This window comes from Aristolochia californica, unplaced genomic scaffold, assembly GCF_029961685.1.
Source record: "Aristolochia californica isolate CCGP_79_NKW_82.1479 unplaced genomic scaffold, dmAriCali1.0.hap1 SCAF_11, whole genome shotgun sequence".
NCBI lineage: Eukaryota > Viridiplantae > Streptophyta > Magnoliopsida > Piperales > Aristolochiaceae > Aristolochia > Aristolochia californica.
In genome coordinates, this window is record NW_027181782.1 from 28170990 (window position 1) to 28184743 (window position 13754).

Consider the following 13754-nt stretch of genomic DNA (forward strand, 5'->3'; position numbering starts at 1 on the left):
TAAAAATGAAAAAAAGCAATGTTACGTCGATGAAGAAAAAAATAGAAGATAAAGAATAAAAGAACTTTCCTTTTTTCCGTCACTTCCGTCGGTGAAGAAGAAGATCGAAGGAAGGAATCGAAGAGGAAGAAGATCAAAGAGGAAGAAATCGAAGAGGAAGAATGAAGAATAAGAAAACAAAATCGGATAAAAAACCAAAACATACCTAAAGGACCAGATTATAGTCCATTTCCTTCAAATCTCCCCCCCCCCAAATCCCCATTTTCTCTTTTTGAACTACTATAGACTGCCGAATCCTGACTTTCCCGATTCCCTAGTTCCGAAGAATGAAACGGATGAAGACTACTTCGTGCTCAGGCCCTTGTTAGTTAATGAGCCAGCTCACGAGCTTTTGAAATGAACTATGGTTCGGTCAAGCTTGGCTCGTTAACTTAAACGAGCCTGATCTGGATCTCGAACTTAGTTCAAGTTCCTAATAAACCCAAGCAAATCGAGCCACTCGCGAACCAGCTCGGTTCGATGCCACCCGTAGTAGCAAGAATTATATTCTCAAGATTACTACCATACCCATGTGAGGTATATCATATTAGTTGAGTTGGTCAACATCGTTTTGACCATTTCTTATTACAAGGGACCTACTTGGTCACCTAACCAAACTTGGGCTACCCATTGATGAAGAAGATGTTGCTTATGCAAAGTAGTTAAAAATGACACTTAGGTAATTAGTTGGCTCATCAACAAGAAGGAAGAACTTGTTTCCACCAATGTTGTACTCAAGCTCCGACAACTTACAAATGCCATATGATATTCTCCAAAGTATGTTCAGTACTAAAACAAGGAGAAAATATCCATGAATATTTGGCTCAATTTGGAGGCCTTCTTCAAGAATAAAAGCTAGCTCAGCCTAACTCCACCGATGTCTCTATCCAAAACAAGCAGAAGGAAGCCTTGGCCACTGCCATTTGCCTAGCAAATATTAAGCCATATCTCGAGGTTGCTTAAACTCAACTCCTTAGCACCTCTACTATTCCGGACTCCCACTGAAGTATCATTTGCTATGTACTTCTAGAATAGGGAAACATCAATTGACCATGACTGAGGTCGTGGAAGAAATTATAGAGGAGGATGTTATGAACTCAATAGCATCACGAGTTACCAGCAGGCGTAGGAATTAATTAATGTGGTTTTCAATTTTCATGTAATTGATTTTGGTTTGGTTTGGTTTAGAATTTATTTGGCTTGAACCAGTGACCCAAGGGTCTGAATTGTATTTGGCGTCCTCAACCCTATTTAAGGGGACGACTAGGTTAATGAAGGTAGCGATTGAATTAGAAAATTAGATTAGAGTAACTTAGGGTAAAGATCGAGAGCTCCTTCAAGCTCTTCCCCTTTTCCCCAATTTCCCCTTTCTGAATTTCTCTTACATCACTCCATCAATCTACCCCTACATCAAGCAAAACAATGGTAGGAAGAGAAGAGAGGAGGGTCACAAGATCCATGGCTCGTGAGGATCCTAAAAGAGGACAAGGAATAGGTGGAAGGAATGATTCTTCCAGAATAGAAGGCAAGGAATGCACGAAATATGGCCACACTATCGATCAATGTTGGAAAATCCATGACACGTTGGAATGGGCTAGGGCTAATCAAGTCTTAGTAAGTGGTACAAAGGAGGACAAGTTTGCCTACCAATACAAAAGAAAACCCTTACCGATGATGAGTATGACTTATTCTAGAAAATGAATACTCTAATGGTCTCTCCTCCAAGTTCCTCCTCAATTGCTACTACCATCTTCATCAATTGATGTATGCTCACTACAACTTCCTGCTCTTCATCTTGGAGAATTGACTCAGGGGCCTCTGAGCATCTCACAAGTAACAAAAATCTACTCCACTCTGTCTCTGCTTGTCTCTCGAGTATATTTGTTACCATAGCTGATGGCTCCCAAACTAAAGTTCTCTAGAAAGGATCCACCTCTGTTACACCATCACTTCCGTTCATAGATATTCTTTTGTTCCTATCTTTCCCTTGAATCTTTTATCTGTTAGTCAAATTACACAACATTTCAATTGCTCCATTACCTTCTCACCCTCTTCCTGTGTGTTTCAGGATATTACAATGAAGCGGGTGATTGGTGGATGCAATGAACAAGGGGGGCTCTACTACCTGGATGTGCTTCAAACAAATGCCATCTCAACCAAGCACACTGGGACAAGTCTATGGTACAATCAGTTGGGACATCCATCCGCGTAATCTCTTCATCTTATTTTTCCTACATTTAAGGAAATGTCAAATTGTGAAGTATGTCAACTAAGCAAACACAAGAGGACCACATACTCTGCTCGTCCTAAAGTTAAAAGTGTTGCTCATTTTTTTGTTGATTGAGAAAGATGTATGGGGACCCTTGAGTGTCTCAAACATTCCCGAGTTAAGTACTTATTACCTTTATTGATGATTTTACTCATACCACATGGATGTTTTTCTTTAAAGAGTGATATGAAATACCATCAAATTTTAAATTCTTTCATTTTATGGTGGTCACTCAATTCGGTCAGAAAATAAAAGTACTAAGGTTTGATAATGCCAAAGAATATACTTCTAGTGATCTTGACTATTTTTTTCAAGAGAATTGTATAATCCATCAAACATCTTGTATCTATACCCCCTCAATAGAATGGTGTAGTAGAATGGAAGAACCGTCACCTTCTTGAGGTAGCTCGCGACTTAATGTATACCTTGAAAGTACCATACTTTTATTGGCCACATGCCAACCTAATTGCATGTTTTCTTATAAATAGGCTACCCTTTTCCGTTCTTAGTCATAGATCCCCATATTCCTTATTGTTTCCACATGGTGATCCTTTTTCACTTCCCTTAAAAGTCTTCAGGTGTATATGCTTTGTTCATATTACCTCCCCAACACATAGTAAACTTGATCCAAAATTTGTCAAATGTATCTTCTTAGGATATTCTCGCACAAAGAAGGGTTATATTTGCTAGATTCCTACTCTCCAGAGGTTACTTGTGTCTAGGGATGTAACCTTTTTTTAAGACTCTTCATACTACTATGAAAAATGCCCCTTCAGGTCTCTCCTCTCTACCAACCTCTCCTCGACCGATTGTGTCTCGTGCTACAGAAATTGTTCAACCCCTTAAAGCATTGGCTAACACCACACCTGTGGAGTTTGCGGATCCCATCGACGTAAGTCCATCTTCTCTTGTTCCTTTTGACTCACAATATGATACTCAACCCATCGCCTTTAGGAAAGAACCCAGAGAAGCACTAGGCCCTCTACTTCTCACCCCCATAATCAATTTTGTGTCTCACCATTGTTTATCTTCTTCATGTTGTCAATTTCTTGCGTATATCTCCTCCGTCTCTGTCCCACAATCCTATCAGGAGGCTCTGAGACATTCAGGGTGGAAGGCAGCAATGGAAGATGAAATGTAGTCTCTCTATGAGAATCAGACATGTGCCCTAGTTCCTCTTCCATCAGGAAAAAAACATGTCGGGTGTAAGTGGATCTATATAGTTAAACACAATCCGGATGGGCCAGTTGCTCACCTTAAGGCCCACCTCATTGCCAAAGGCTATACACAGTGTTATGGGATCGATTATGAGGAAACATTCTATTTGGTGACCGAATGGAACTCAATATGTATCTTATTATCTCTTGCTACTAATTCTTTATGGTCGGTCTATCAGCTTGATGTGAAAAATGTTTTTTCTCAATAGGGATATAAAGGAAGAAATTTATATGAAACAACCACCTGGATTTGTGGTTGAGGGAGACTCGGTATGTCGATTGAAGAAACCCCTTTATAGTCTGAAACAGTCTCCTCGTGTATGGTTTGAAAAATTTAGCAAAGCAATGATACGGGCCAGATTTCATAGATGTTCCATAGATCACTTTGTGTTTCTTAAAGACACACCTAAAAGGAAAATGTTTTTGTCCGTCTATGTTGATGATATTGTCTTAACTAGTAGTGATCCCAAGGGCATTTAGAAAACCAAGGAAAAGATATCTGAAGAGTTCAAGACAAAAGATCATGGACAACTTAAATACTTTTTAGTTATTGAAGTAGTACATTCCAAACATGGGATTATACTCTCTCAAAGGAAGTATGTCCTTAATCTACTAGAGGAGACAAGAATGATGGGGCGTAGACCAGCAAAATCGCTATGGATTTAAATACAAAATTATCAGCAGACATTCGAGAAGATGTGGATATCGAAAAATATCAAAGACATATGGGGAAACTCATTTATTTCCATGTAACAAGGTTGGATATATCATATGCAGTAAGTGTGGTGAGTCAAAACAAGCACAAACCACCATTTACTCATTGGCATGCACTAGAAAGAATATTGTGATACTTGAAAGGAGCTCTAGGAAGAGGGCTTCTCTATAGAACCATGGTCACTTCAACATAGAAGGGTTCTTAGATGCAGACTGGGTTGGATCCCTAGATAATAGAAAATCTACTTCGGGATATTGTACAATGGATGGAGGGAACTTGGTTACATGGAGAAGCAAGAAGCAGAATACAGGGCCATGACACACATAGTTAGTGTGCTCCTATGGATCAAATCCCTTCTGATGAATTTATGGAAAAGAGAAATACTTCATTGACTTACTTATAATTAGAGTACATGAACCTCTATTTATAATAGAGAAAAGTAGTAGAGTCCAATTATAATAAAACTACCTTTGTCCCAATTACACCCAAACTCTAACACTTAAAGATAATTCCTATCATAATTATATAACTCAGTATAAATAGAAGACAAACATAACTCAAACTAGAACTCTTCTAGGACGTGAGCATAAGATAAAGATACCAGCTCGTGGTTATCTTTGTGAGCCCTTCTTGATCTTCCAACCAGCTTGTGGTTATCTTTGTGAGTCCTTCTTGATCTTCCAACTTATGTGATAAGGATGCCAGCTCGTGGTAATCATTGTTTGTCCTACTTCTTATGTGCTTCAGTCCATCTTACAATAGTTTTAGATATGTGGGTCTTCCTTTGTAGTGTGGCCCATCTTACAATATTCTTAAATATGTGGGCCTTCCTTGGTCGTGTGGGCTTGGGCCCATATTCCAACACTCCCCTTCAAGCTGGGGGTGAGAGAACATCATGAACTCCCAGCTTGCTAAAAATGATGTATATAATATTTTTGTATAAAATGGCAGTCCTCCATATCTTCCAACACTCACTCTCACGTTGATGCTCTCTTCCATGAGGCCCAACTATCCAATTCAGGTGCGTATAACATAGATGTAATAATAAGCTCCTCCGTCATGGTTTCCCAACCGTTGATATTTTTTTAAGGGGTATTAAGTTCCTCCATCATGGTTTCCCAACCATTGATTTTTTTGATGGGGTATTAAGTTCCTCCATTATGGTTTCCCAACCATTGATATTTTTTTACAGGGTATTAAGTTTCTCCGTCAAGGTTTCCCAATAGTTGATTTTTTTATGGGGTCAAATAAATTATGGTATGATAAAGGATATTGAGGCCACCTCTTCTTCAATAATAATGTCTTATCCAAAGAGACACAATAGCTACAGCTGAAATATAACATGACCATTTTCCAACATATAACACGAACCAAAATAATAAACCTTGTAAAAGAACTCATGAAATAATTCGATACTAAATTTTCATCTTAGATGTACAAGCTTCATTTGTGCTCCCCCTTTCTTGAATATTTTGGTCACATAAACTTTATCCACAACATATGAAATAAAATACCTCTTTCCTGTACTTCTTCTACTTCTCCCCCTCAAGCTGGGAGGTAATGTCATTGATCCCAGCTTGAACCAAACATCATAGATGCAACAATACACCAAAATAAAAGAGATGTAGTAATAAGCCCTCAAACCATGGAGAAGTGAGATATTTTCATGATATATCAACTCAAAAAGTGACGCAAAACAATGGGCTTAAATTCGGACTTTCTAATGCAACAGAATACCAGCATGACCTTTGATTCTTCCAATGTGAATATATCTTAAAATATAGATCAGATTGACATGAAATTTCCTCGTTATGAAACTAGAATTAAATAAATTTCATCCAAGTATAAATTATCTTCATAAAATATAATTATCATATCATAAATAATCTAATATATTTTGGTCGTTGTCATCTGACCAAACAAAGCACTGTTTCTCCTTTTTTTCCAGATTGACCATTGACTCTTCCGAGATCAATATCTCCTAATAAAAAACTTAGATAGAGAATTGGTAGATTAAGTAAGAAAATAGACTTATATATATTTCTTTTGATATATAATTCTCCATATAAAGTCTCATTATTGATAGCATAAAATACCTCGAAAGTTGAAGCTTTTTGTTGCTGCTCGAACCTTTTTTTCAATCTGATCTTTGCTATTTCAAATATCGATTTCTCTTCTTTAGATAAATCAGATTGAAATTTAGTTGAATAGGTAAGAGAATAGACTTAAAAATATTTCTTTTCATGTATATATCCCATATAAATTATCGTTCTTGATAGCATAAAATACCTCGGAAGTTGAAGCTTTTTGCTAGTGCTCAAACCTCTTTTGTAATATGACCTTTGCTCATTCAAATATCAATTTCTATTTGTAGATAACTCCGGTTGAAAAGAAATAGTTTTTCCTTGGAAAGGACACTCAAATATCTTTCCTTCAATATATATTTTGCAATATAAAAATCTTAGTATAGAGATTAAAAACCCAAAGCAAACTACGGATGTAGGGACAGAAAAAAAAAATTATTATGAACCTAGACAAAGGGTTTAGGGTTTAGAAAAAAGGATCTCATTATCTTTGTGGGTTGACCAAGTCACCTCAAAACACCTACTCTAATACCATTTTGAATTTATGGAAAAGAGAAATATTTCATTGACTTACTTATAATCAGAGTACATGAACCTCTATTTATAATAGAGGAAGGTAGTACAGTCCAATTACAATAAAACTACCTTTACACCCAAACTCTAACACTTAAAGATTACTCCTACCATAATTAAATAACTCAATATAAATAGAAGACAAACATAACTTAAACTAGAACTCTTCTAGGAAGTCACCATAAGATAAAGATGCCAACTCATGGTTATCATTGTGAGTCTTTGATCTTCCAACTAGCTTGTGGTTATCTTTGTGAGTCTTTCTTGATCTTCCAACTTATAAGGATGCTAGCTCGAGGTAATCATCGTGGATCCTACTTCTTATGTACTTGGGCCCATCTTACAATAATCTTAGATATGTGGGGCTTCCTTGGTCGTGTGGGCTTGGGCCCATATTCCAGTACCTTCTCACCGAACTGGAATTCTATAAAGATGCTCCTATGGATCTACATTGCGATAATCAAACATTGATTCATATCACCTCAAATCTAGTCTTTCATGAGAGAACAAAGCACATTGAGGTGGACTGTCCCTTTATACGAGAAAAATTCCAAGCTGGCATATTATCTCTTAAACATATCTCCTCACAAGGGCAAGTTGCAGACATTCTCGCCAAACCAGTCACTCATAAAATCTTGTCCACCATCTGTAGCAAGCTGGGCATCTACGATGTTTTCTCACCCCAAGCTAGAGGGGGTGTGTTAGAAGGTGGGACCAAACCTACCATGCCCACACAAGGTGGCATGATTAGTCACCTCATGAAGGGGTATGATGAGTCATCACATGAGTTGGATGATTTGGCAATCTTCCTTGATTAATGAAATTGATTGATCTTCATTTGATTGATGTAATTTAGCTAATCGTGATTGAAATAATTAAGGATCCTAATTGATTGAGGACTTTCCCTAAATAAGTAATGGAAATAGTATATATAGGGATTTTGGTTGAAGGCTTCAATCAAGCTCTCCTCTACTCAAGTTCATGGAAGAATCTCTCTCTTCACCTAAAGTCTTTCTTCTCCCTTTTCTCTTATCTCCTCTTTACCCGATCTCTCTCTCTCTTTGCTCTTTTCTTCTTTTCTCTCTCCCTTTTTTCTTCCTCTCTCATCTTGCTCAAGGTTTCAAGCATGGGGTTCTAAATTCAACAATTGTTATCATCAAAATATGGATGGGAGTCAACTCTTGGTCAACAATCTACCTTTTTTTATGATGACAAAACTTAAAATGAAAAAACTAAAAAAATAACTCTTATAGGCACAGTAGCATGAAATTTTGATTGAATTCAAGTTTCAGAATAAGTTATTCCAAAAACTATGCATATTTAATTTTAAAAATTTGATTTTGTGCTTAGTTGTTCTTTCTCCTCCTTTTTGTCAAAGGCAAAAAGAATTTAAAATAAAAACAAAAGTGGCTCTATGGCCTTTCATTTTATAGAATGTCAATTTGAGTACCAAAATGAGTTGATTGCATAAGATGTATGCACTAGATACAAAGGATCAATTCTAGGTCAGCCTAGACTAGTTAGGCTCTGAACCAAACATTCTTGTGGAAGAGGTGGAGCAACATGGCTGAGGATGGTGTGAATGATGGACTGGAGCTTTAATTGTCCTCCGTTCATCTCTCTCTAGTTTGCCTTTATAGATGTTGGAAGATGACCAAGGAAGGTCCACAAGATGGGCCCAAGCACATAAGAAGTAGGACCCACCATGATTACCACGAGCTAGCATCCTTATCACATAAGTTGGAAAATCAAGAAGGACTCACAAAGACATGTTTATCTTATGGTCACGTCCTATAAGAGTTCTAGTTTGAGTTATATTTGTATTTTATCTATATTGAGTTATTTAATTATGCTGACTTATCTTTCAGTGTTAGAGTTTGAGGTGTAATTGGGACAAACGTAGTTTTACTGTAATTGTACTCTACTACCTTCCTCTATTATAAGTAGAGGTTCATGTACTCTGGTTATAACAAGTCAATGAAGTATTTATCCTTTTCATATATTCAACATGGTATCAGATCAGGTTCTGTGAGTTGACTTGGTCAACCCACAGTGATAATGAGATCCTTTTCTCTAAACCCTAAACCCTAAGTCTAGGTTAGTAGTTTTTTTTTTCTGTCCCTACACCTATAGACTGCTTTGCGTTTTTCACCTTTATAATGAGATTTCCATATTGAAAAATTTATATTGACGGAAACATATTTGAGTCTAGTTTCCAAGGAAAAATTATTATTCCAATCAGATTTATCTACAGAGAGATATCTATATTTGAATGAGCAAAGGTCTTGAAACAAGGTTCGAGCAGCAACAGAAAGGTTCAACTTCAGAGGTATTTTATGCTATCAAGAAAGACGCTTTATATGGAGAATTATATATCAAAAGAAAAATATGTAAGTATATTTTCTTCAATATTTAACAAATTCTTGGTATGAGTTTTTTATAAGGAGATATTGATTTTGGTAGAGTCAATGATCATTCTGGAGAAAAAGGAGAAACAATGCTTAGTTCAGCCAGATGACAGAGACCGAAATCTATCAAATTATTTATCTTTTGATAATTATATTATTTTATGAAGTGAAGTTATACTTGGATGAAAGGTATTTAAGTTTAGTTTAATCAAGAAAATATTTCATGTCGATCTGATCTATATTTCAATATATATTCGCAGTGGAAGAATCAAAGGTCATGCTAGTATTCTGTTGTATTGAAAAATCCAAATTTAAGCTGATTGTTTTGCGTCATTGTTTGAGTTGCTATATCAGGAAAATATCTCATTCTCCATGGTTTAAGGGCTTATTACTACATCTCTATTATTTGGGTTTATTGCTACATCTATGATATTTGGTTCATGTTGGGATCACTGCCATTACACCAAAGCTTGAGGGGGATAAGTAGAAGAAGTACAAGAAAGAGGTATTATGTTCCATATATTGTGGATAAGTTTATGTGACCAAAATATTTAAGAAAGGAGGTGCAAAAAATATGAAACTTCTGCATCTAAGAAAAAATAATTATATCGGATTATGATTATTTCATGGGTCCTTCTACAAGGTTTATTATTTTGATTAGTGTTAAATGAGTTGGAAGATGGTCATATTATATTCAGCTATTATGTTTCTTTGGGGACATTATTATTGAAGAAGAGGAGGCCTCGGTACCTTTTCTCATACTATAATTTATTTGACTCTTTAAAATATCACGGTTGGGACACCATGAGATCGGTGCACGGATTGGGACATCATGATAAATTTAACTCTCAAAAATATCACTATTAGAATACCATAAGAGTCGGTGTTCGAATTGGGACACCATTATAAATAAACCCACTACCCCCCCTGTAATGGCTTTTATTAATCCTACCACTTGAGACTCATTGTCCTGTGGAGGGACACGGTGGTGGACACTTCAGAGCAATGCCGATAGACACACTACCTACAGAAGATGAAGTGTGCCCTACATCCAGCATTAGGACTAGTGTATGAAGCAATGTCTTACCGGCTAGGAGTGATTTTTACTCTCACATATATCTATGATGCCAATAGGGCGTCATGGAAAAATGCAACACCGTGAGGGGGAGTGTTGGAAGAGGAAGGCATATATGAAGATGTGCCATTTTATACAAAAAGATTCTATACATCATTTGCAACAAGCTGGGAGTTCATGTTGTTCTCTCACCCCCAGCTTGAGGAGGAGTGTTAGAAGATGGGCTCCAGCCCACATGACCAAGGAAGGCCCACATATCTAAGAGTATTATAAGATGGGCCACACGACCAAGGAAGACCCACAAGATGGGCCCAAGCACATAAGTAGTAGGACCCACCATGATTACCACGAGTTGGCATCCTTATCACATAAGTTGGAAGATCAAGAAAGACTCACAAATATATCTTTATCTTATGGTCACGTCCTAGAAGAGTTCTAATTTTAGTTATGTTTGTATTTTATCTATATTGAGATATTTAATTATGCTAGGACTTATCTTTCAGTGTCAGAGTTTGGGTGTAATTGGGACAAAGGTAGTTTTATTTGTAATTGGACTCTACTACCTTCCTCTATTATAAATAGAGGTTCATGTACTCTGGTTATAACAACTCAATGAAGTATTTCTCATTTTCATAAATTCAATAGTAGAATTTAGGATCCCATGATAAGAACCTCGACCAAAGTAAGAAGAAGAAGGAAAGAAGAGGAAGACGAAGGAGAAGAGAAGAGAGAGGAAAGCTTAAAAGAGAGCTCGACTACCAAAGATAGAGGGAGAGAGCTTGGATGATTTTTAGAAGAGGGGAGAAATTGATGCTCTACCTCTTATCCATGGACCTCTATTTATAATTTTAGAATGTGTGTTACAATGACTATAATGCCCTTAGGGCTACAAGCTTTACAAAATAAAAGACATAAATAGACATGTATCTCTTCAATTAATTACATATTCATGCCATCTTTTTGAGAAGTCTTATTATTTACAAGGATGCTACCTCATGGACGTGTGGGCATGAGCCTATCTTTTAACACTCCCTGTCAAGTTGGAGGTGAGAAAACATCATAAATACCCAGCTTGTCATATATAAAAGATAGGATTTTAGATGTAACTGGTTTTGTAAGAATATTTTCTACTTGCTCTTGTGACCAAACATGTTTGAGATATATTAAATTGAATGTTTTTTCCTTTCATGGAAGATCGGTTTCAAAGTGATATGAATACCTACTTGATTTGTTAGGAATTAGATACCCTAATTCCAAACAACAAGAGAAATAATAATAATCATAGAATAAAGGAAAAGCAAGCACAAAAATATAGATAACAAGACTTATACATGTTTGCCTCAAGGTCTTGTCTTCTGCCACTGTAGTAATCCATTATGAAGATGAAATAGTTTACCAAAGAGATCGCACACACTTACAGGTGTTGTTTTTCTCTAATCTCTCTTGGTCACAAATGATGCTCCTCTAATGAATTATTAAACCTTAATAGCGGCCCCCCAAATATAAAGATAAAGAAAAAATTAGGGCAATCGGATTATAGGTGTGAAATCCCCAAACTACCCTTATTGACACAGAGTGTAAGGTGTTAATTAGGTCCCACAACTTAACAATCTCCCACTTGGAGACTAATCCATCATTAATATCTCCTCTGCAGTGGCAACAACTTCTCAATCCTCAAAGAGAAGTCCAATTGAAGTTGCACACAACTTTAGTTTCTCAATCGTAATAGTTTTTCTCAACATATCAGCCGGATTCTGACTCCCTTGAATCTTCTCAAGTACTAATACTTCATCCTCAAGAGTCGATCTAATGAAGTGGTAATACTCTTATATGTGATTTGCTCTAGCATGACAAGCAAGGATCTTTGCTAAATGAATAGCACTCTGACTGTCACAATACAACACATTCTTCCCATGCTTGAGACATAGTTCTTCCCAGAAAGACTTGCAACCATACCATCTCTTTGCTGGCTTCGATCACGACAGCATATTCTGCCTCAATAGTGAAAATATCAACTATCTTTTGTAACTTAGAGACTCAGCTAACTGGTGTACCACCCAATGAGTATACATATACAGTGGTACTCTTCCTGCCATCAATGTCTCCAGCTAAGTCAGCATCTACATAACCCTTTAATCCCAAATCTGACTTTCTAAAACATAAAGTTGAGTTTGTAGTGCCTCTGAAATACCTGAGAATCCACTTCACTGCTTCCCAATATTTTTTACCTGGATTACTCATATATCTACTCACAAGTCCCACTATATGAGCTATGTCTGGTCTAGTGTGCACCATGACATACATGAGATTGTCAATAGAATAAGCATAAGGCACATTGGCCATGTTGGTTTGCTCTTGCTCTGTAGATGGTGGGTGCTCCTTAGATAGCCTAAAGTGAGTAGCCAAAGGACTACTTATTGGTTTCACACCATTCATGTTGAATCTGCTCAATACCTTCTTCAAATATTCTTCTTGTGACAGCTTTAAGACATTAATGTCCCTAGTAATCCTCATCCCAAGGATTTGTTTTACAACACCCAAATCCTTCATTGAAAAATTCTTGGACAACTTCCTTTTCAACTTTTCCATTTCCTGTTTGCAAGCACCTGCTATGAACATGCCATGAACATATAGCAGTAGAATGATATAGGAGTCATCAAGCTTCTTTACATAACAACAATGATCTGTCTAGCACCTCAAAAAACCATTACTACTCATAAAGGTGTCAAACTTCTTTTCATTGCAAACTTCTTGGACAACTTCCTTTTTAACTTTTCCATTTCCTGTTTGCAAGCACCTGCTATCAATATACCATGAACATATAGCAGTAGAATGACATAGGAGTCATCAAACTTCTTTACATAAAAACAATGATCTTCCTAGTACCTCAAGAAACCATTACTACTCATAAAGGTGTCAAACTTCTTATACCATTGTCTTGGAGCTTGTTTAAGACCATACAAACTCTTTTAAAGTTTGCACACCATTTTCTCCTTTCCTTGTGCTTTGAAACCCTGTGGCTGCATCATGTAAATTTCTTCCTCCAAATCACCACAAAGAAAGGATGTCTTTATATCCAACCGCTCTAAGTGCAAGTCTTTATTTGCCACTAGTTCAAGCATTGTTCTAATAGTAGTCAAATTCACTAATGGAGAGAAAATCTTAGTGTAGTTAATTGCCTTCTTTTTGTTGAAAGTCTTTTACCACCAGTCTTGCCTTGTACCGCTCGTTGCCATCCTATTCGTCTTTTATTCGATACATCCATTGATTTTGTAAGGTCTTTTTCCCTTTTGGTAACTCGGTCAGTTGCCATGACTGATTGAAAAACAGTGAAACCATCTCGTCCATTGTGGCCAACTCCCACTTGGTTGATT